This window comes from Anopheles darlingi, chromosome 2 (genome assembly GCF_943734745.1).
Source record: "Anopheles darlingi chromosome 2, idAnoDarlMG_H_01, whole genome shotgun sequence".
Taxonomy (NCBI): Eukaryota; Metazoa; Arthropoda; class Insecta; order Diptera; family Culicidae; genus Anopheles; species Anopheles darlingi.
This window is the reverse complement of record NC_064874.1, coordinates 30,171,813-30,196,902: the sequence shown is the minus strand read 5'-3', so window position 1 is coordinate 30,196,902 and position 25,090 is coordinate 30,171,813. Positions and strand designations below refer to the sequence as shown.

Sequence of the window (25,090 nt, the reverse complement as noted above, 5' to 3'; positions counted from 1 at the left end):
CCACACTTGCTGCAGATATTCGATTCGTTTTCAGCCATTTTGGTTAGTGGTTTTTGGATATCCGGAACCTTGTGCCAGTACAAGCACAGTTGTTTACGTATGACCCGATTTTTTTGGCGTGTTGAAACAGTATCGAAGCAGCAGAGAAACATCCCCGTGTGCATTTTATGCTGAAAGCTTTATATACTGAAGCGCATGCCGCCACGTGTAGCACTTACTGAACTTGCTGTCCAACTGGCCGCCCTTGACAAGTTCATCAGTAGGAAAGCACATCACGGCAGTGAAAACGGACGGAGCATGGTGCACACCGGTTCTTCAAACAAAATGGCCCCCACTTTATCTCATCTCTGATGCGAGCGCAAACAAGCCCATGATGATCGCGGACGCGACGCCACCGTGCCGCCACTGATTGTTGGGCCGGCCTTCCAGATAACGGTGGCATCGTGCGTGTGGTAGCCGCTAGAGTCCCCCAAAGGTTCAAGGGAATGCTGATCATCGCTGCATGGTATCGTGGCATAGAGGTGCGAGATGTGCAAAGGTGGAGGACGAACCGAAATAACTGACGTCGGCGGTCGGTGCAAGTCGGTGCAAGTACAGGAAGTACGCTCGTCTACGTCCGCCGAGTGTCACAACACTGGGAAGCGTAACTCTATCGCAGCGCGAGCGTTACATCTAATTATAACTTGATATGGGAATGTCATGCGGTCTTGAAAAAGGGAAAGTGGATCGGTTGCGATGCCTGCGAACGACGAGACGGCGGCTTCCAGTTCCAGTTGTCTAGATTACCATCTTCGATCGTACCTCACTCGTGATCTGTTTTCATAGCACAAATCGTCCTCGCAACTGTCGTTCAAGTGGAAAATTCACAATAAGCTAGCAAAGGGGCCAACTGGATTGCATGAAATGCGCACGCGATTAAAAAATGGATGCCGAATTATTCCTGTTCAGAGAGGCGGTACCATGCATACAAAGGCTTACGTAATGGAGGGCAGGTTTCGATGAAGCAACGAAGGTTGGCGCGATCAGATCAGGTCGTTAGGTCAGGCGCAGTTCTCCGGTGCCTTGGTGTTTCTTTCCAATGGGTCAAATACAGACCCTGTTGGGCAAGCAATTATGTTTCGCTTTCGGCATAAATTTCTTTTTGGCGATCGAATGAAAAAATACAAATCATACCGCATGATAAACCGCTACCAGTTTTGGCGACGGATCGCCGCTGCAGGCGTTCGAAATAGTGGCAAAAATATGAAGGTCCTATAGTCTTGCCGAAAGCGTGGCCATAGTTAATCGTACGGCGGCGCGACCTATGCAGCCGACCGGTTTGCTTTGTAGATGCTGTTTCACGGCTATTTGTTATTAACACCTTGCGGGCATACATGATTGTGCTAGTTTTGAATATCTGGTCCGATAGCGTGTTTCATTTGCCACAATTAAATGCCTCTCGCGTTTCTTTAGGATAAGTGATGTTCGATTTCACTTCATTCTACTTTTGCGTAGGTGTTAACTAAACTAGTTTAACTAGTTGATGTGTAAGGTATTTATTATTGGATAACTCAATTAATCTTTTTGAATTCAAAACAGTACAGTAATGGATATTTATTTAGATGATCCAATGAAGATCATTCCCTATGAAAAGCGAACCACCCTCAAATCACTTACTGAAAGTGCTTCTTTGGCCGTCACGTCACTCCAAAATGATACATACGCACATGTTAATCAATACTCCGCGGACCCTACGAAAGCGAACTGGACGTCCTCGGTCGTACATCCAATAATCACACCGCAGCGCTCGGCTGTGGAATACGGTGACGGAGAGGTATAATGCGTTCAAGATCAAATCGACTGCTCCGTCTCCGTCTCCGTCAACTAGGCACGGTGTCTGTGCGTGTCCTGGCTTGTCCGCATTTGAAGTAGCCTACAAACTTCTCGATTAACGAGCAAGATGTCACGAGACCTGCGGCACACGGTCAGAGGGCGTTCGTGCATGAGCGTTTGTATCGGTGCCAGGCAGAGTGCCGTTCACTAGCCAGTCTGTGCATCTGGTTTGGAAGTTGTCGCACAGGTGCGCCCATACCGTGCATTTGCTCCCGGGGCGTGTAGGTCAAACGTCACTTAGTCTCGCTGTGCCCTCTACGTTCGACTTGTCGTCGTGTTGGTCGCTCACTTCATCGCTCGGCCCTCACTGTGCCAATAGCACAAGGTAGGCCTGGAGGTGCAGGCTTGCGCTGCTGATCGATGATATTTATGATCGACTTGATCGCCGTCCAGGCGGTGGTGCGTAGATTGTGAATAAACTTTGGCTTGGTTCTAGGCGAATGAAGAAAGGTCAAACGATGGTACCGGCAGTAACATAAGAACGAAGCGTGCTGAACCCTATGCTCAGGATTCTCGGGAAACGTCCCGTCCTCTCTTCTGATACGGGGTGATCAGAATATGCTTATAGGCAACAGCAAAGGCAAGCTGCAGAAACCGCGCACCGACCACAGCACGGCTCAGTATAGCTAGCGCCGGAGAGAACGGAGGACGCGTGCACTATCGAGCCGCCGCTGCGTCGTGGTGCACGAGGGTGAACCCTTTCGTGAGCCCGTGAGTGTGAAGTGAGCGTAACAGTGGGGCGATGATTAGGTAGCGCGTACTTGGCGTGTGCCCACCGTGCAACGGAAGTGAAATCAACCCGTACATGCCCTTAGCCGAGTGCAAGTGTAGTGTAGCGAAGTTGAAGGTGTGCCGACGCGAGCTGCGAGCTTGGACGCTTCGAAGGGTCCGCGGGTACTATCAATAGAACGGAAGCTTTCCAAACCTTGAGAACCGACGGTTGGATGACGCGTGGGAGCAGTGTGTTTGTACTTGAGCAGCTTCGATCGCAATGATCGTACACTGCTTTGTTTGGATATTGCTAGCGATGAATCGCATTTCTTCCGGACTTGGATTGGACTTAACGTAAACGATCAATCAGAGATGTGCGTTGATGAAGAGAATACAAGCATTGCGATAGCGTGCTATTGAAGAGCTGCGATGTGTGACGTTGCTCGTTATGGGGCTGCGTCTTACGAATACAAGGAAAGAGTGTTGAAGTACCTTGAAGCAGTGGGGCCCTCGTAAACATTCTCCGCCAAAGAACAGTGCAGCTGGTGGTGCTGCAACCGGAAAGTGAGCATACGGACGAAGGTTATTTGCTGAGACCTTGAGACCAAGATGCGAAGCCGGTCTTGGGTACCGTTCCCTCGGCCATTGCAGCAGGACGCAGGACGCAACGCATTTTGCAGGAGTGCTTGTCGATGTTCACCTTATTACAATGTGTACCTTACAATTACAATGCGTACAATGAGAACGGTGCGCGATGTGGTTCCTTGCTGCTCAACGGGACACCTCGACACACTCTAGATACTTTTGCTAGAAAGAAGAGGAGAGAGAGAAATAATGTTTGCACGTTTACCTTGGGAAAACTCTTTAACGGCTTCATTAGCCAAATAATGGCCTCGCAGCGATACGGGTGGCAGAGACCTTGCGGCGTTTAATTCGCAATTCGTATTCGCAGCTAATGTTTTGAATGGCGCGAAGTAGCAGGAATCGTCACCAGGTTTTAGGAAGGTCGAACGAGAAGTCTGACTTTTTTATCGCACGATAAGCTAAACGATTAAATGCGATAATATAAACCAAGCAATGTGACAAAAGAGCCGGCTAATTGGAACGATTGTGACACCTGGAATGGTTGGAATTTATTGCTGACGTACGCAAACCACTCGTTCGCATTTCGATCCTGAACCCTGGGTCCAGTCGCTATAAAAAGAAGCAAGAAATGGAAGTCAATGAGCGGGTTACCTTGCTGTTTACTGTTTGCAGTAGTTTGTATGAAGGTTTTGTAAAAGGTTTCCCGTTGACGCGAGTTCACATTGAGCCTACCCTTGCATGAAATAGGCGATCGCAATCGAATTGTTGGTCTAGTGAGGACATAGCAATTTGCCTTTGCCAATCTTAAAACGATATCCACTGACCCATTCGTTCTGTGCGGCAATGCAACCTAAGCGTTAAGGGTGCTCCATCAGATATGGAATCATTTCGTGAGTACTTATTAGCCTTTCATTATGTGTTGCTATTGGTGCACTGGTTTCTAGTCATTTAAGGATTCGTTGAAATCGTTTGGATAAATTTCTCTAGGTTACAGCTGAAGCAATTACTGATAAGCTAGTGGGTGTGTGTACGAACGGGTGATGCGCAACGTAGGCGCCCCCTTACACCCAATGCAGTAACGCAACGACACGTTTTTACCAGCTGACGGGTAGCGTGTACTGACGCGAACACACGGAACGGCTAACGCTTTGGCATTTCATCTTCATCAATTCGAATTCGTGATCAAGTTCGCTCTCTCTCTCTCTCTCTCTCTCTCTCTCTCTCTCTCTCTCTCTCTTTCTCTCTCTCTTTCTCTCTTCTCTCTCTCTCTCTCTCTCTCTCTCTCTCTCTCTCTCTCTCTCTCTCTCTCTCTCTCTCTCTCAGTATATGTATTTTCTCAGTGTTCTCCATCAGTAAGAGAATTGCCATTATCTACTAATTATGCGGGTGTTCGTGTGGAACGTGGTTCATCTAGAAGAAGCGTAACTGTTTGTTATTTATTTACCTGTCATTTGGGCTTCATCTTAGAAGGTGTGAAGGCTGTTCGAAAAAGGCGGGGGGTAGGGGAAGCTGAGCAGATTGTGGTGGTGCCTTTTTTCGATGGCAAATGCGTTGACAGACCGCAGACTTCGTCGGATCGGTCGGAAATGTTTGCTCGGGCGGGGCTGGAGCAGGTGGTCTAGCAGGTTTCCACCGTCCCTCAGGGGGGACGAGGACAAGCTTGTCGTTCTAGCTTATGTTACTGATGGCCTTCCTCCTGGTGGCCAGTTCACAGACAGGTCACATCTGTTCTCAGGCTCGAACGGTGGCTCCTCGGTGACCGCAACCTCCATTTGGTAGTGCTAGGCATTGAAGGAGCGATGTGGAGGTATTATAGCCCACCCTCGTACCAGAAGGAAACACCGCATTGCCTGCGGTCACCAGAGCAATAGAGATAAAGAGAGGGAGAGAGAGCTAGAAAAATATGATCGAGCGAGCGGTAAAGATCCCACCGACGAGATCGGTACGATCTCTCGCCGCGCTTTCGCAGGGCGCGCTTAGTACAACAGGTAAGCCGCCGACGCAAAACCGCCGAGAGGCACAGAGACGCACGCGCTCGTAACGCTCGGTTGGTTGGCACAGTTTGACGCCGGCTCGGGATTATCAGTCGCTTTACGGACGACGTAGATACGGTAGCGCGGACGACGGAGCGAGTGCAGCTTTGCTCGGTTCGCATTTGAATCCTTGTTAGTTTATTGTCACAACGCCAAGTTCCTGCTTACATCGTACGATAGCGCAAGAAATGGAGGACAAGCAAGTCCCCTGCCGGATTCGTGTTTCGTCTGATCGCTGTGCTAATTTGTTTTTTGTGTGTCTCGATCGAGCAACGACAAAGAACAACCCGTAGGCCTGTGCCTTGTCGTAGTGTGCGATAAGACGAATCTTTGTGATACACGTATTGCCGTGTTATCAACACGGCACAACCCATGATCAAAGTTACAGTGGAGACACGTGATACGATGAAGATGAATTTCTCCCGTACAGTGATAGTGAATATTATACCGATCGACCGTGAATGAACAGCGACGATAGGGTTGCTGCTCATTTCACGTTCATGTTCTCGATAAGGGTGCAAAAATTCCCATCAGTACCTTTAACTTCATTTAATCCCCTGTGTTCTGTGAGGTGGAATCATAGGGTGGAATAATTGGCGCAAGGTTACCCAACATTTGAACCATCTATAAAGGACGGTGTTATAGTGATCGTGGATCGTGGATCGCAATTCGACGGCTGAACAACGTCAATCAAATTTGGGAAATTTTGATTATTTCTACTCGCGGCGCACCCGACCGTGGTTTAATGGTGCAATTTAGCACAATTTTCACCACATCATTCTGCCGGTGCCAAGTCACTGCGCTGTTTCACGCACAGCTCCGTATCATTTGGCTTTTATTTGTTACTCTATGGTGTGCGGTGGAGCGGCTGGCAGACGGGAAGGCATGATTGCATCGATTCAAACAGTCAGCGAGAATATTTTCGAGAAAATGTTTAAATATTCCTGTTCCATGCGCAGTGCGGTCAGTTTGTGTGCTCGTGCTCCGCAGTCATTGTACAGTTGCGTGTTGAAATCGAGAATCCTTGTGATAGTGAGCCATTCTGCAGTACATGCAAACATATTAGAATGTGTATCTTAGTGTTTTTTTAAAATAATGTGTCATTCGTTGTGATGCCTTCCTTTTCCCTAGAACTGTTCCACAATATGGGTTCGTTAGACACGGAACAGAAAATTCGTTGATGACATCATGATGGTGTTTGGGAAGGGTTCATTTTTTGTTATGCTAAACACTAGGCAAACGCATCCGTGACGTTTCATATTTTGGGTGTATCCAGCGTTCCTTAGCGTATGGTAGCGTCGGGCCTGATGATTAACAAACAAAAAGGCACTTTGAAGTGAAACGTTGTTAGGTTGTTCACTTAGCGACTATAATTTTTGTTGAAAGTAGCTTGTTTTGAAAGTGGTGCCAGCGACGATTTTACCACGAAAATAATGTCTAAAATTGGTTTTATTTCCGTTGCTACCGCGTCATCCGCGTGTTTTATCGTCTGTTTGATTGAATTGATTCTATGCGATAATGACAGTGACGTTATACAAGAAAAATATTAAATACTTTCTATCGAACCCCTGCACCACCCCCGTTTTTCCCTGGACAACGTTTCACTTTTCATCGTTTATCGCCATCCTTTAGTGTGTGAGTCTTGAAAATCATGGAAAAACCGTTTGCCTCACTCTCACTGATTGCTGGCGGTAACCATTAAACGTTGAGCGTAGAGCGCGGGCGCCGTTTGGTCGTTTGGGGCGTGCTTGCTTCGATGCCGTTTCAAAATGTATGAATTCGTACGAAAGTTTGGGGCGTGATGAAAAAAAATGTCAAAACTTAATAGAGCATGCGGTGGGGCAACGAGCTTGGCAACCACCTGGAAAAGACCTCTTCGATTTACTTCCTTTCTACCGGTTGATCGTGAAAGTGATAAAGCGTGCCGACAGTGGATGGGTGGAGCAGACGGAGCAGAGCAGCACGAGCTATGCTCTTGGTCGGCGTTTTCCAGTAAAACAGTTGTAGGACTTCATTGAAATATGCACATAAATGGGTGTGCATTTAGATAAGGAAATATCGAAAAAAAAACCAACAAGTGCTTCTTTTTTTTTTAATGAAATGCAGGAAGGGATTCGAAAGGGAGTGAAGTATTATCCAAGAAAAAATCCAAAAGAAGTGAGTGTGTTTCATATAAGGACACTGACACAGCAAGTCTGAAGGCAATATAATACAGCCAATTCATCGAGATCAAACTGGATTACTTTGGTTATAATGTTGTCAACGATCCTCCTGCGACAAGCTCTCGGCCCACTCTGGATGCTAGCAAAGGTAAGAAGGGATTGAAGGACTTTCTCTTAACAAGAGAACAGATTGATAGCCTAGCATAACTAGCATAAAGTTTATTTAAAAACTACATTCACGACTGAAGTTGATAGCATCGTTAGCCGTACCAACGGAACGGTTAAGCTCTAATCAGGAAATTCAGTGATAGCCTTCACCTTGCGAATGGCGTAGTGCTGCGTAGTGCTGCGTAATGCACTATAAGCCGTTGATAAGATTTACATAAGATTAGCTTTGTAAATTCGTAAATCTCTGTTGCTGCTACTTATGTCATCCCGGCACGCCTAGAGGGTTGTGCACGAAATATCTGAGAGCAGTCCTCGTGCCATCTTCAGTTCTACGTGCGTCAAACTGTGTTTGGGGGCGAATAAAAACATGACGAATTGTCTCGGTTCACTTATCTGTCTGACAACCTTCTGATATGCTATCGGTGCCTTGGAATTTGCCTTCTGAATGGTCACACGGAAGAAGTAGAACACCGTATCCACTGACTCCAGGAACTCTGACGCACATACTCAAGAAATGATAATGTGATGAAGTAAGGTGTTCATCCAACCGATGGATGGAACATTCTATCGTCATGTACAGTAGTTACCGACTCAATCATATGCAACATGATACCACGTTATTGGTATTAAAAATTCGATTAGATCATTTGGTCATTGCTCTGTACTTCGTACGGTTGGTGCTCGATAGTTGCTTGGAACGGTCTTGAAAATTTGCATACCACTAGACTTCCGTTCGTTGGATCGCAGTTGGAGGAATAATAACCTGTTAGCAATCCAAATTTGGGCAGCCGTATCTTTCAATTCCCCTGCCAAATCTTATGCCGATGGGTGTGACGAACGCGAAAGCACTCAGAAGGGAGTGCCATTTCTCAGACGAAACAATAGACTGCGTGACTCAGATCGCACCGAATGTACGGAGTGGATCCTGTGATGTATGACTACTGGCTGTCCGTTTGCTTCCATTCCCGTCCTTTGAAATTGTGTCATTCTGCGCAAAGCAATTTGGCTTTGGCATCGCGTCGTTTGGGATGTAGCTTCACGTTTTGCGCATCGCTAAAGGCGATGCTAAATTGCGGTGATGGGACAATCGCGCGACTGAAAATGGAAAATCGTTCCTCATCACGGTTGTCACGCTGTTCCGTTGATCTAATGATGGCCATAGGCCGTATTCTGGCTTACAGGGAGGAAAAAAAGCTAAACGATGATTGGGTATGGAATAGGTGGCTCGTAGCTGGAGATGGATTCAGCCCGATACCAATTCCCTTCACGTGGAGGCACAACTGGCAGCAGCTGAAAAACAGTACGTTCCCGAGGCGACAAAGCATCGGTGAAAAACATCGGCGGCAGTGGCCGTACGGCGGCGACGGCGGCGGCGGCGGCGGAAACGGACACTTTTCCGTGCGCACTGCGAGCGGTCTGATGCACGTGGCCAGACCACACTAACGTGACACAACCGCTCAACTCTGCCCGGTTTCCACTTTTCATCACAGCCAGCCAGCCAGCCAGCCAGCCGGCCAGTCAACCAGCCCGAGAGCCAGGCACGAGTCAGTGTTTGTGGCCGTGGGGAAAAATTAATTACCCCACACGAATCCGAGAGTTTTCACTCTCCCGCTTATACTGCCCCCTGCCAAACACGTGCGATCGACTGTAGGAGCGTTTAGACTTTGCCTGCCACCAGCAGGAGTTTAGGTGATTCAATGAAATGGAACGATGCGTTTTGTTTGCTTTTCACGTGGCACACCTATCACGTATAACGAAAGATTGCTACGGGGGTGCAAGCAGCGAAACTTTTTCGTTGAATTATGGATTATGCTTTTATCATAGCGCTGATGGATACGATAAACAGGCCTATTACAATGAACAGTTTTTTGGAGGAACAAGAGTAACTAATAGGAAAAAGGCAATAAGTAGAAAGAAAATAAAGAATGCAAGGAAATATATATATTTTTTTTATTTTCAATTTACCGCTTATCGTAAGGTAACTTAAGGGGGGCTTTGGTTATTTCGTGTCTAAAAAAGGCTTATTTTTGATGATTTTTAGTGAAGAAACCATTCGACCTAAATTTTTCAAAATAATCTCATATCAAACTAAATTTTTTCAAGAATATTTGGTTCTATTTTGGGGAAGATTTATTCAAAACTACGTTCATGGCATTCAATCTAGAAAGGCTAGTTTGCAAAAATGTACTTTTTGCGGTGCCCATCGTAGCCCAGGTAGCCCCGTCGAGTTTTTGTTAAATTTCCTATTTTTCGATTTTAGGCGGATTTTTGAAGTTGAAAAAGTTATGCTTTTTTCGTTGTTTTCTCAAACAACAAGCTTTACATAATTAAGTAGTTTTTATGCTACGATGGGAACCGACTTTGAAATCGTAGGTTTTGGGAATCGCGATTCAAAGTAACGAGATGCATTGAACCTAGTATAAAAGGCAGATTTTCAAAAATCTATATCTTTATCAGTTTTGCTTCGATTGATCCCAAATTTTCACACAATATTCTTGAAAGCATAAGCACTCATAAAAAAATATAATAAGTAAATGCGAAGAAATAAAATAAAATACCAAAGCCCCCCCTTAAGTGAATGTTGCTTGGTTCATGGACTCGTGACTGTTTATAGGACAAGAGTTTATTGCATAATTGACTCTAAACTATAAATCAGTGAATTTTTTTTTATTCTATAAATATGATGCTTCAATAATGCAAACTTATTACTGCTTATATCGGCGATACGTTTAATTAATCAAAATGAATTTCCTGACATTCAAATAAATTCATTGCAAAACATTGTCCCAATTTTCAACAGAAAATGATTTACACAAGTTGTAATTAATGAGCTAACACTCCATCGTCGATGTACGTAAAACTGCACTACGGTAAATGGACCGGGTGTCAGCAGTATAGGACTCCATCTGAAGAGTAGTTGCTGTCATGGTCTGTACTACTGGATATAAAAGGCAAAACGGTCGCTTCGCTTGGAATCGTGACCCGAATATTAAACAAGATGGATTGATGACCTCCAAATTCTTGACTCTCCAGTCGGCTGCCTAGCCTGAACCTGTTCTACCGCGCACGATCCGGTGGCCCTAGCAGGTACCATTGCTCAAATTAGCCACCAACAATCGCATGACAATCTTTCTCTTGACATCGAAGACGTGTCAGTAGGAATTGCGCATTGCACTTTATCGGTATCCCTGGTGAGGAGGGCTCAGTGTATGTAACCGTTGACCTTGTACACGCCGGCTGTTGTGTGCCCCGGGTCCCATATGGGAAGTGAGTGAGAATGGAGTATACTTAGCGCCACTAGTCCATCACGAACCCCAAAAGCCAATAATTAGGTTGTTATTAATTGCCGGTTAGCAACGGCGAATACTGCAATTAGTTTCATCTTCGACGATGGCGTCGCTATACAAATAGAGATCGCCCGGAAAGCTTCCGTGAGCGAGCATCGCACAGATGCGTTACGATCGCGATCGTGGCTTCGTGATTTATTGTAGACACTTTTTGTTTTCAATTCCCCGTCCGTCGATAAAGACGTTCATACCCTGTCTCGGTACCAGCGCACTTAATATTTGAGACAACCAGCACGGCGAAACTGACCGTAGGCGCTACCACACGCAAAACTCAAACACACTCGCCGCTCAGATGAAACGCGATTTCCCCACAATGGAGGAGTGGTTGGGACAAGGCGAGTGGGCAAGCGGCTCTCAGCATCTGAACACAGCAACGCCAGCCAGCACCGACCAGACCAATCTGTCTCCCTTGGGCATCACCAAAGCCGGTCAGCGAGAATAGCAGCACGCTCAACGCGCTCCAGTATCCTTGAAACGCGACGGTTCGGCCATGAACCGAGCGTCGAGAACGTCGATGCCGAGTCCTGGGTTTGCCGGTTTGCTACAGTCGCCACCGAAGAGTGGAGTAGGCAATCAACTTCCCCGATACCGAGACTGCAATAGGAACACGTCGGTGTCGCTAACCAAAGGACTTGCCTCCAAGGCAATACGCATTCGATGCAGCCCTAGTTGGCTGCTACAGTCAATGCCTCCTCGACTGCGCGCGTACGTGTGGTTGCTGAGAGATTCTGAAAATGAACGGTTCTTCTTCTTCCTTCCTTCCTTCCTTCTGGTAGCTTCTGGAGGACCAGTCCAAACTGGCAAAGCCAACGCCAAAGGGGCCATGCTCGCACGACATGCACGACGGTCAGTTTGCTGTTTCCTGCTCCTGCTACTTCTACGCTCCGTTCGCGGGGTCCTTTTCGTGCACTCGTCGTCCGATGATCTCTACGGTGTGCAGAGATGGCGGCGACGGCGGCGGCGGCATGAATCCGTTAATGACAGACCTCCGCACCGCATAATGCGTTCGATGAACTCCGTGCGCTTAGCGTGCTCGTCAGGCGACGGCGACGGTGACGGCGATGTATAGTGAAACACTGAAACGGTTTTCGGGGCATCTGCGTTGGCAGAAATCGGCAATGGCGACGGTGGACCTTCGCAAAAAAACCGTTGCAAGAATCTTAAGTAGTCGCAAAGGAAGCAGCGTTGGTGGTGATGGATCAGGGGCGGGCCACGGGAAGGGCTATTTCATCACGTGATGCTCGTTTGTCGCTGACAAAGATGCCGAACTGTCCGCACACACTGTGTGTCTGTGTGTGTGTTGAGCGTACAACGTGATGTGATTAACGATGTCTGTTCTGAAGCGTCGCCATTCGGAACGAGTTTGGCATTTCTACCAGTCCCGGCATTCCGGGCAGCGCTCAGGTGGCGCCCTAGAACGAACGAGCGAGAAATGTGCTTTCACTTTCACTGTTGCTTCTCTGGCGAGACACAATCGGCGGCGTCATTGGGGATCGAATGCCTTAGATAGAGATGTTACGGCGAGACACTTTGATCACTTGCCTAGAACGCATTACACTCGCAAGGCGGCCTCGTGCCAAGGTCTCGCACAAGGAGATCCGAAATGTCACCGGATAATGATGTGGTGATCGCAATCACACCGCACGCCATCATATCTATCATCGTTACCGAGCGGCTCTTATCGGGAGAACTGTACTCTCTGAAATGGTAGTCTGGGAGGTAGTGGACCATTTATCATTTTGTACCTCGCAGGGCAGCATTTGCAATGCAAAGCACATCCGCCTGGCGGCGATTGCATCTCCCGGCGCAAATCTTGTGGCTTGTGCTCGTCTGGCATCTTTAGTGATATTTTCACGTACGATCACATCACAGTTCGGGTACGGATCTGATCGTTACGCCGCTTGACATTTGATGTTCTTTGTTTACACTATCAAGCACGTATTGCTTATACCTCGAATGCGAACGATGCGATTCGCGTCTTTATAACAATTCTAGACGCAGCAAACAAACGTCGGCCCATGAACATCCTTGAAGTGAGATGATGTTACTGTTTGATGGTATTGACAGGCGTCGTTTTTTCTGTATGGTTGTCGGTAAATCCAGTCCCAGCCGATAGGGCTGGATAGTTGCGAAACTCCTTAATTTACCTCCACCGGCTTGACCGGTGCTGGTGTGTGTTATACCACCACCCGTCATTAGCGGTGTGCAGCGGTTACGTTTGACGGTTTCATCCTTCGCACCCCCTCCCTCGCCCACCCTTTCCAATGGTCTAGCTCGTGCGTGGAGAAACAGTTGAATGGCCAATGGCGGTGGGCCCGTTATTGGTTGGGTTGCCTCGCATTTCCGTTGGCCTTTACCCTTTTACCATTTGTGGGCATCTAAACGGTGCGATGCGATGCGACGGATGTGGCATCAAACCTTAGCCGATGCCGGTTGATGCTGACGGCAGGATGAAATCGGCTCAAATCGAAGATGAAACCCGCTGGAAAGATGTCAAGGCCCGGCGCACCGTTTGCACAGCGTCCGGGGGTCTTTTTGGCTGATTTCTGGCCATGATTACGATGCCGGACTGGCCGGTCACTGGCTGGCAGTTGCTGACCGGCTCCTTGATGTGCGATGAAGATGTGGTTTTTCGTTTGCTATCCGTGGTGGGCACAGCAACGCATCGTAGTAACCCCTTTGATCGACGCTGGCAATGAACGGAGCTGGCAATGATGATGCTCGTTAATGATGGATTCGGTATGATCGCTTGCTCGACTCGGTTAGTGGCGAGTAGTGGACGCTGTTTGATGGAAGTTGCTCAAAATTGAACACCGTCAGTCACATCCGTCGCGCCTCTGAGCCTAAAAGGGGCTACAAGGGGGCTGTAGGATGAGGGTGTTAGATTCAATTAAAAAAAAAACTACAACAACCGCAGCGCAGCTACATTTCGGTGCGACACATAGCCACCCAAGATTGTAGTGTCAACGTCGCAAGAGCCGTCGGTGTGCTTCCTTTCATGTCCACAAATGGGTAGGAGTTGCGCAGCACAACCAGCAGGGCTGGGAGTCATTGACATAACGTTCGCCATACCATGATTGGTGGGTTTCTAGATGCGTAGAAGCACCGAGTGCACGCACCGGGGCTAGACTACATCGCAAGCAGGCCAGTGGCAATCGTTATCAGCTGCGATTTATCTTTTACGGAGTGATTATGTCAGTACGCTTCGCCTACCACCACGTGCACTGTCACTACACGATGCTCAGCAAAATGGAATGCTCGTCTGTGACGCGAGTGCACCGCAGCATCTGTACAAATACGTACGGTCGCTTTATGGTATGCAGCACTCTAGAATTGAATAACCAACGTTGTACGAAACATTCTTACCAACCCTAACCGACTGCTTAACTAGTGTTCCTAGGTTCCTGCCCGTACCTGGTGGCTTAGGGGTGTACTAATTCAATTAGGAGTCTCAACCGAAACGCGCCCCGAAGATCTAACATTGTTCGCGCGACAGTGACGAGCCCCCTGTTTTTTTTTTGAGCGACAAGTGGGTCAAACTCCCCGGAAAAAAACAACTAGGGCAGCCAAAATTAGACAGTTTATCGGTTGGCTTGCGCAATTTTGTAAAAGAATGGCTACCCGTCCTTGACAGTGGCACAGGAAGCGATGAAGTAATGGAGACAAAGTTTGACCTACAACAGTGCGCGCTACGCCCCAGGAAGCCGAAGTTCAAGGGTAACCGATCCAATTGTTGCCAATTGTTTGTTCCGCGTTTTTGGGTGTTTTCATTAAAACATCTGGAAACTTGACAACAGCGTATCGGCAATTTTGTTGCAAGGTGGACCGATATGGTCGATTTTAAACGCGAAAAACCGTGATTTATACTCATAACCAGTTTAAGTCGATCTCGTGCTCTGTCGAGCGATGGCGATGAATCACGCAAGCCGCGGTTAGCGAGACGGGCGGTACTCGGAGATCAGGTCATTCCACCGAGTTGAGTGACACTAGAAACGCTTCAAAACAATATGGTAATTTTAGTAAACCACCTGGTGTTGCGAGGCTATTATAGGGCGGTGAGAACAACACATTAAAAATGCCTCAGTTCGATACTCTGACCGTTGCTGGAAATAGATAAACTCACGGCAACACATCGTAGCGTTGTAGCTAGCTAGCATTTCCGTCAGCAGCCCGTTCCGACCGGGATGGAAATGAGGGACCGAATCGCCCGTTTACAGGCATCACGCTCGAGTCTCGTGATAATCGAAGGCTTCCTGCTGACAGGCGTAGGTGTTGGAGGCGTTGCAAGAGCTCACACCTCAGCTAGTAGCACCCGCGGAACAACACTGTCCGCTCCGGGCACTGCAACACTCCCGCTTAGGTTCATCTGAAACACCGAACGGTGAACCCTCCGTACTGTGTGTAATGCGGTCCGGTAAGAGAGTGAGCGCACACGTCAGCTCGTTGGGACCGTCATCCGCGAATGATTAAATCATCAGATGTATGTACGTATTTCCGTTTAGCATATGGCACCACTGCACAAGCCAGGCCAGACCAGAGCAGCCCGATCACTGTTCGTGTCTTTTTTGCGGATACGGTCCGACATCGTCGTGCTGGCAGTAATGAGCGTGCGATAGGCGATTTCCGCCATCGGGTAAAACACGAAAAAAGTGCCATGGAGCAGCAATTAGTGACGTCAGTGTCACCGCTTGATCGATCGCCTGGCCTGGCCTGGCCCAGCTCACCAGCCAACCAGCACGCATTGTCGCAAGCGGGCAGTGGTGCTGGAGAAGGAGGAGGTGGAGATGATGGTGAGGGAGAGCTCCGAGAAGTTGAAAGGGAAGTCGATCGCCTTGAGGACGCCAGTCGGTGGAGTAAAGGTTGCACGGAGCCTCCACCGCTTCACTAACGTCAAGCTGCGCGAGGGACCCGCGAACGCGAAAGGACGAGCCGATGGCCATCTGGCGCACTCCTAACGGCAAATCCTCCGAGCCTTTCACTTTTGCATCTTGGCAACCACCAGGGCAGGACGGTGTCCTATCTCTTTGTCTTTGTGTTCTATCTCAAAAGGTGTACGCCATCGATAATGGGCACGGGGGCGATAAGGTATCGAATGGCAACGACAAAGGATGAGACGGGCATAAAATGGAGCGTTGTAACAAGCGCACCGGAGAAGCGGCCAGTAGTTGCTATTCCCTAGCCCTATACTACCGGCCTAGGCTGCAGGTCCGGTTGTTGCCCTGGGCTTGATCTAGTCTGCGGGATTTTGTTGCCAAGTCCACACGATCCATCGAACGATCGAGCGATTGTGGGAATTGTTGGGAATCTGGTTTTGTACCGATCTACGCTCCAAAACTGTAGGAAAGACCTGCCCCGGGGCGGGGAGTGTGCGGGCAGGTCGACATTTTCTTTGCCGATATCTCGCCGGTCGATGGACGCTTCAAGCAGGTTCCAGCACCGTTGACACATCGCTGGACTTGAACGCGACTAATTGGAGCTCCGCTGTTGCTACTGCTGCTGCTGCCACAGATCGGACGAAGAAGTGGAGCATCGGAACGGTTGCCGACGACGTTCATGTTTATGCTGCATATGACTCGGCACTTTAGTTTACTGCGCGAGCGATCATTATGACGGTGGCGATGGTGGTCCACTGGGAAAATCCCAGAATCCTATGAACAACACTAGTTTATTGACCGGTACCATTTGCGGTCCATAGCATTAAGAGCCCAAAGACCAATTCCACTCTGGGGGTTTTTTTCCATCTTCGTTAACGCGTTCCGAGCGAACGATAAGCAACGATGTTTGCACCGTCGGTGTAAACAAATTTCACGCACTTATTAGGATAGTCTAGAGTATGAGTTCAAAGTTCAAGTGCTGTGCTAGACAGCCCAGATGCGGACCAGTTGTCACGATCGGCTCTAAACGGCTTATTATCTAACCAAGGTAATACATTATTGATCGGCTGCTGATGCGGTGAGGAAGCTGCCGTAGTTGGTACCGATATGACGCTAGATGAACTCGCGCCACAGAGCGCCACTAATGAGTCATTATCCCAGGAAATAGCTGATCTCGCACGTCACGTCAGCGCAGTAGTCCTACTCAGGGGCCCTGGGCGCTATACCGAAGTGTGGGGCTGCGAGACATTGTCTAGTCTGTTACTGGAACCATCTACTACCGATCCAATCGGGTGATCGTGTCGTGAGGGATCATGAATTATGCAATCCCATACACGACTGATCGGCTGCATGCATGACCTCGATCTATCTCGCGCGATCGTGAACGGGATCTGAAGCTGACCGGTCGTCGGGAAACGGGTATGCTGATGGAGTGCCAGAAGTGCCAGGTGGCAAAAGGCAGACAATCGACATGCACCTGTTGCACGCTTAATAGAATTGCGTTTGCGATTGCGTCTCGATCATATTGCACCTCGCGATCCAGATATGGCAGCTATGGCGATGCTACTAGCGTGCGGATCGTTTCAGGAAGGATATCGCGAACTCACACATAACGTGTTGCGTTTCGGCAAGCCGGTTTCTAACCGTAGCCTGCTTCGACGGGAGATGTTATTTTTACAATCCATCCGTGGGCGATCGAGCCGAGATTAGCAGAAGAGATAGAGCAGGTTGTGGTATCATAAAACGAATCCGACCACTAACCACTCGGGCTCGTGCTGTGCAGACGCATTGAGATTCGCTCGCTTGCCGCCTCGCTGACCGACATTGACATTAGGAAAGAAAGAGTCGAGGTCGCATGGTCGATTCCGGTTGCAGTCGCCATCGGTGTGGGTGCCGCCGTTTCTCATCGAGCCGCGTGTTGTCCGGCAAAAAAAAACGCAGAAGTTCTTATTGGTTACCTCGAAGAAGTCCAAAATGTTTCGCTCAATGACAAAGCGTTCGCGGTCGTTCTTCTGGTACGTGAAAAACATTCTTCGTTGTGATTTCCAAAAAAAAAAACAACAGCGCAAAACAGAAAACGCAGAGCATCGATCTTGTGGTGCGCGCTCATCACGTCCGAACCATCATGGCAGGACAAGGATTGGAAAGTGTAATTTTGGTCGCCCTTTCCTTGAACGACAGCCTCCAGCGGCACGATGGCAATGAAGTGCTCCATATGAAACTAACCCAAGCTTTTTCGTATTGTTTTCTACTTTCAGGTAAGCACACCACTGTCTGCGATGCATCCGTGATCATCTTCATGGCGGTTCGGGGCCAACCCATTAGCCAGCCCCCACCAGACGCGTAAGATCTTCTACCGCAGCTGCAAACAGCTGCAAGATGGCCATCGGTCGACCGGTGGCTCCGCTAAATTCGGCAATGACCGTTTCGATTGGCCCCAAAAAGACTGTGGAAACGTGGCACATGCTATGGGCCGCTAAAGTGGGACACTGGCACTCGGTAGCGATTAATATTCCGAAACCGATCGCAAATAGACGCGCCCACGGACCCAGACGTACGCCAAACAGCAAACAGCAGCACCATTGTGCAGCGCTGATTGAGCAGTCAGGACGGATGGTCGCCGCATGTTTGGGTGTTTTCCATGGACACCGTGAGTTCCAGTATCGGCGGTTTTTAGTAAAGATCGGAGACCATCTGAACCGAATCGAAGCTCCTTACGATATCACTTGACGACGGTTGACCATGAGTGATCCGACCGGAAGGTGGATAGCAATTGATCAAACTGAAAGACGACACGGAAGATCCATCTGGTTGATGCAAATCGTGTCGCCGGCGTCTCACCCTGTCCAGGAACTGCGACGCTATTATCGCTTAGCGATTCATGAATAAATGAAGGCGTTCGCTGCCGGGAATCACTCCCACCCTCCCGGGCCGGTAGAGGTAATATTGTGAGAGTTAACGGGCAATCATTAGGAATCATAAGACCATCTAGCGTTACTGAAGCGATGGCGGATACCTTGATAGATTAGTCCTGCTGTCTCGTCTCGTAGCGGTACAGTCTGCTTTGGGGTGAATAGACGAGCAAATGGCTTGGTCGTAGGATGTTGCTGGTGTGAAAGGCATCGACAACATTGCTGCTACTGCCGCTTCTTTTGAATATTCGATCATTAATGTTTCTCCGGCAGTGGAATAATGATTGATGGCGGATACTAAGGAGTGTCACATTCCGACATCAGTCCTTTCGATTATGTTTTTGCAAACGTTTGTGCTAGCGCTTGGTGACCATACTTCCCAAAGCCATTCGAGTGGCGAATCGAAAGGAGTTGCAAGTAAAACGTAATACACACAAGCTAAATGACCCTGACACGAAACCAAAATTGAATCTATAACAATCTATCGACAGCAGTTCCAGCGTTGTTGGCGGCTTCATGGCAGCGATACGATAACGGAATTTCTTTAAACGATCATTTAAACGAATTTGCATTGGCAAAAGGGGACGGACGCTCACGATTGCCCACATAATCGTTTCTCACGCTCTGCACGCTTGGCTCTCAATTCAATGGCGTCAAGCGTGTGTCGAATGGGCCACGGTATGGGCTTCACCGTCGTCGGACGGCCGTTTGTGCACCACCTTAATTGAGACAAATTCAATTGATCCCCGGTAACCTGCGGGTGATCAGGAGATGCTTCGACACGGACGGCAAATCAAAGCAAATCATTAATAAAATTACAACCCCCACCCTCTCCCCCTCCTTGGGTGGCACCATGTGAAAGTGAAACTCTTCTTCATCTCGTGGCGCTTCAGCTCTGTACGTCACTACCTCTACCAAACTAATGGTCCTAAAGCGAGCATCTGGTCGTTCTCTGAGCACACCAAGATACGAATAATTGATGAACTCTCATCGTGATGACCGAATACCAACGTAAAACCTGCTGCCGATGCTGCGATGAAACCTTCTAGAAGGTTCTCTTCGTTTCCATTTCCGTGTGGCCGATGTATCACTAGCCACCAGGTTCTGGGCGCTACGTCTTAAGTCATGGTAGGGTCGCCAGAGTGTTGGGTGTCAACAACTCGGTAGGGCCGTAGACAGCGTATTCTACTCTACCGTTCGAAGCGTCGTCACGTTGTTTAACTTCGGCAAATTCTTTAGCCCGCTAATGAGCCGGCATCGTAAACAGCGCTCACAAATGTTATTTACCCATCATGTTCCACATTTTCGGTACGGCCGGCGGGAATACCCACATCCGTGCTGTTCGTGTCGCGTCACGGTTGAAAGTAAACGACGCACGAGTTAAATTCAACGTCAATATGTGTGCATTGTACCTCACCTCACTTGACATTGCTGGAATTTTACGAAAATGAGCCGCTCCAGCTCGTGGAATGTAAGTTGTCAATATTAAATAATCAATCATTCGTACCTGCTACCTTCCCCTTTGGATTGTAAGACGATCAAACAAGAGAATGGGGGGAATTCCTAGTTTTTTCGAATTCCTGCATCGCGTTAAACCGCGGCGACACTGTCACTCTTTTGGCCATTTCTTCGATTCATAAGTTCGCACCACTGTTGTAATGAATGAACAGCAATAAGCGTGGGCTGGCTTAGATACCACAGCGTGAATGGCCTCATGTTGTAATTTGGTCAATGTCGAGGAAAACATCTCTAAAAGCCTTCTTTCTCCATCCTTCAACTGACGGATGATTGATACACACGAACCGTTTCCATATTCCTCGGAATGGACGTCGTCGTCCTACTCAGCACCACAGGTGGCTAGGCGGTGGCTTGCCTAAGCGACTAATTACGACATGATCTGGTGTAAGTCGATAATTGACCGGTCGTGGTCGTGTGCGATGGGTGCTCTTCGCGTCATCGCTGCAATCGGTGCTGGCGTGCCGTCCTCTGGTAAGGCACCACCAGCCCCGACAGCGGATCCGCTGGTCACGGGGACGATCGATAGGTTTCGGTCCGGTTTTGGAGGCCATTGCAGTGCGTGGCTAAGCCGGGGCCACGAGATGCAAGATGTGAGCGTTGAGCTGCGCGTGGTTAGGTGCTGATCGATCGATCGATCGATCGTTGTGTAATGGACGAGCCACTGTTTTCCGGGGTCTTTGTTGCGGGAGTACTCCGACGCTGGTCTGGTATCGGTACCGTACACCCACAACACGGCACCGTACACACGGGAGATGCTGGTGCTGCTAACGGTTCTGATGAACAAGAGATGCGGCTCATCTCGCTGGCTAATTGTTGGTTACCTTGCGACATGCGCAATTCGACTTCCACGTCCATGTCCCGTTTGCCTTACGCGATTGCCGCGCTGCGCGAATACGAGCTGTTTTGAACATTAACTTCCTATTAGATGATTCATTCGTGCGCACGAAACAACGCTATATCCCTCTCTGCCTGAGCTCGTGACTCACGACGATAACAATAAACAAATTAGAACCATTCTCCAAATGCGTACAGGGCATGGTGTTGTTGGTGGTTCTTTGTTAAATTGATAACGTTGGAGCAACCGAGCTAGAAGGAAGCAGGGTGTAAGATGCGAGGCAAGCAAGCCTATTTGGCCTCCAGGTTTTTGGGCACTGCGCTGTTGACTCACTCAGCAGTGCTGGTGTTACAGTGCTACAGCAAATTGAAGACCAATTTCGGAATCATATTCCACTCCCTGCTCGCTAGCGCTAACATTAACTACTACAGCGAGCGACACGGCACGCCACTGCGGTGACAGTTGCGTATGAAAACAAGAGTGACTAAGTGGCGTTGTTGCAGTTGAAATTCCAGCGCAACTTGAGCGCGAAGCAAACGGCCCACTGCTTGCCGGGCGGATGCTTACCGCTACCCATTTTGAGAGCATGAGGGATGTTTTAAATTATACTGTGGACAGGGCGAACACTGGCGGTCAGTCGAGAGACATGTGCACAAACAATGGTTAACCTGGCCTTTGTTGTGACAGAATGGGAGAATCGTGTCCAAATGTATGCTCTCGGCAGACCAGAGCCGGTGCGTCAGTACCGTCTGGTGGAGTCATCTGCATGCTTTACGATTAACAATGCGGTTTTCCATTTGTTTCTCGGACCCAGTGTGTGGGTTTGTTTGGCCATTTGTACAGCCAGTAAAAGTGATGGTATTTCCATTGAAAACCACTATGATCCGATCGTATAATACCAAAGCTTTTATTGAAATTTGTGTGTAATTGGTACTTGCTAAGGAAATTTGATCGAAACACGAAGCAATACAAAAAAAACAGGACAACATAACGAAACAAACTTATACAAGAAACGTATATCTCGATGGCAATATCCTAAAGCCAATAATTAGCAAGATTTTCTGACGTGCTGATGTGATAATTTATTGATTTATAAATGAATGTGACTTCGCTTTGTTCAATCAATAATGTGACTGACATCGAACATCGTCTTGGTTACAGCAATCTGGTAGTGACTGGTTCAGTTTGGCCACGCGAAAGAAACATACATTTGTAGTTCAGTGTAGTGTTAATTGCAGAGAAAAAATATGATGTTTTTGGTGCAAAAAACAACAGTCCTTTACAACCATTTACCAATGATCAGCTAAAAAAAGGCGCAAAACCATCAACATCGAAGGAAATGCAGACTAAATGAAGAAAATCATATTCCTCGCTAACTCGCACAGTGCGACACTGGTACCACGTGTTCAGGCATGCCAACTGATACCGTTGTGTGCCGCCGGGGTTTTTTTTTTGCAAGCCATTGTTGTGATAGGGTTCAATTATCGATACAATTTGATAGATCTTCCATCATCACGCACCAGTCGATCGACGATGATATTCCACACGAACACTCTTGAACACGCCTGAACGGAACGCCTTCACCCCACCAACCTATCAACCCACCGACCACACACATGCGACCAACTGATACGCACATTACGATGCCGTCGTGAAACGGCGATGTTCAAACGCGGAATACGTGGATACCTCCAAAATGGAGCTTCACTTCACAGCCCTCCAAAACATACAAGATACACGATCACCACGGTGGTGAAGCCGTGGCGGCGCAGGTGCGTGCGCGAATGAACCCAGCAGGGGAGGAGGGCCATGACGGTGATGACGGTGTTGTGTCGTGGTAATGGTGGTTCCTCCTGGTGGTGGTATCGATGGGGATGTTGATGATAATCGCTTCACGACGCTCCGATCGCTAAACGAAACCGCTTCATGGCGGTGTATCGGATGCGCTAGCAAATGTTTCAGAAAGCGAGCGGAGCGCACGAGCGTAGAAGAGATAGAGCGTTAGGCAGAGCGAGCACAGTAAAAAATGGCAAAGAACGGACGTGCTTACGGTGGACTCTAGGGACCGGAGCGAACGCGCATCAACGGCATTCAGGAACGTATGTCCTTTCGCGCCGGACGGGCTGGACTTTGCGCATTCTTTGCGACGATCGATCGGTGAACAATAAGAAGAAAATCCGTTGCCAGCAAAGTGTGCTAGTGAAAAAGCAACATTCCCAAAACACGGCTCCAGCCCTCGAGTGTTGTGGGTGCCGCGTTTATTTGCTCGTAAAAACGGTAGTGATTGGCGTCTAATGGTGTCGTCAAGATAGATCGGCGGGTGGACGGGCAGATAGCGATTAGATAGCGTTAGATTAGCGTGGTTGCGTTGGTTTTGGGCCAATGCTAGAACCAATCCAAACCGTTGTCCGAACCAAACATCAGTGTCATGTGGGACTCCTGGTAAAACATGTGAAACGGGGAATCGTGTGGTTCCGGTGCTCCGCAATTAGCTTGTCATCATGCCTCGGGGGCCGCTCGGCCGTGTTGTTGGCTCGTTGTTTTTCGTCCGTTTTGTCCGCAAAAAAAACACGTCTCCTGAGGGTCACTGATAGGAGTTTCACCATTCGTCGCAATGCAACCAAAAACCAAGAACATGTGATTTGTGATTTTGCACTAATTTGCAGCTGTTGTAATCATGAGATGTGGTGTCAATGGACTGTTTTGCATTCGGTTCGGGATCGCTAATCCGTTGCTACGTTGTCCCGGAATGTTTAGCTGTTGTGTGTTGTGGTCGGTCGTTTAAATTGTCGCTTCCGGACTTACAAGAAGCGAGTAATACCGTGCACTAACGAGGTGTTTCGGGTGTTACACAATCCATTACTGACAGCTACGGTAGCCACGTCTATTACCGCCAACTACTACAGTTCGATGTCAAGGGAATCCCTAACGCTCTAGTAGCTTTATGATGGGCCTTATTGTGCCCGCCGGGAGGTAGGGTAATTGAATCCATCGGCCACCGGTCTTAAGTCGGACATAAGGTTAATGGTTTTTTGAGCTCCTGGACTGCAGCTTTGCGCTGGCGTTGCACCGTGCACGGTAGCAACCGAAATGTGAAGTGTCGGTACTCGAGGGCTTGTCTCTGTGTCGCAGATGTAACGGGGTTGTCTATTGTTGTGCTTCTGATGGTGTTATCACCGACCACCCCCTCCACCTCTCGGTGATACACAACACTCCATGAACATCAAACAGCGTTGCGGTACAAAGTAAGCCATGATGGATGGGTACACCGTTCGACAAACCATTGGTGTGTAACGACGAGCCTCGTACACACACACAGCAGTGTCACCGCTTCCATGGTGACCAGCTGATGGTATGGTGGCTGCCACGTTCTATGTCTACCGCGTTTTTCGATCGCCGATCAGTGTTCCGCGAATGCCGAACTTGCGGCCAATACCGTCCGTTCACACTGCGTCCGTATCTAGCCGCCCAAGCCGTGCTTGGTTAGTTTCGTTGGTTGGTTGACGAGGCAGTGTCAGCGGTGTGGTCACCGTTGCTTCCGCTTGACCCTGGCCGACATCCTTGGCACTGAAACCGAAACGACACGGTGTGACCTCGACATCTCGACTGTTGCGCTGCGTCGATCACGGCAAACGTCACGGCTAATGTCGCGGATCGCATCTGATCGAGCATTAGAAGTACGCGTCACGGTTTATTTGGTCGGATCGCGGTTCGAGGGATAGGAAGTCGTTACACCTATTTCGCACCTCGAGTACCGTGCCGCGACCGCTGGTTAGTTCCGTTCCGTGGTACGCTCAGGTTCTAGCGCCCCCTGCCGAGGCTGCTGGGCCCAGCAGGAGGTCACAAATTCCCCTCCTCTTCGTGACACTGACTCTGGAGTGCAAGTGTCGTGTTCCGGTCCCTTTCTGTTCGATCGTGCCTCACGGTCAAGGTTAGGCCTGGGCAGTGAGTTCAATTTGGTGCAGAATTGCTACCGCCGTGCCCGTTGACGATGATGCCTAGCTCGCGGCACGGACGCAGAACGGAAATCGGAATTGTGACCGTCGTCATAACAGTGCGAAGAGTGGCATCGG

At 48.8% G+C, this 25,090-nt stretch overlaps 2 protein-coding genes and 1 long non-coding RNA gene across 4 annotated transcripts in view; 2 read left to right on the top strand and 1 right to left on the bottom strand.

Annotated features, from left to right (window-relative positions):
• LOC125949767 (LIM domain-containing protein A) overlaps window positions 1-25,090 on the top strand; it is a 66,619-nt gene that overhangs the window by 9,324 nt on the left and 32,205 nt on the right. The gene's annotated exons all lie outside the window — the stretch shown is intronic.
• Window positions 2,361-25,090, bottom strand: part of LOC125949769 (26S proteasome non-ATPase regulatory subunit 8) — a 594,091-nt gene continuing 571,361 nt past the window's right edge. Inside the window, exon 4 of the mRNA XM_049677101.1 lies at window positions 2,361-2,370. The gene's annotated coding sequence lies outside the window, so the exon portion shown is untranslated. The remainder of the gene's footprint in view (window positions 2,371-25,090) is intronic.
• Window positions 5,208-18,674, top strand: LOC125949789 (uncharacterized). Its single transcript, XR_007468679.1, has 3 exons — window positions 5,208-5,333; window positions 7,308-7,511; window positions 18,011-18,674. It is a non-coding gene; the product is annotated as an uncharacterized LOC125949789 (long non-coding RNA).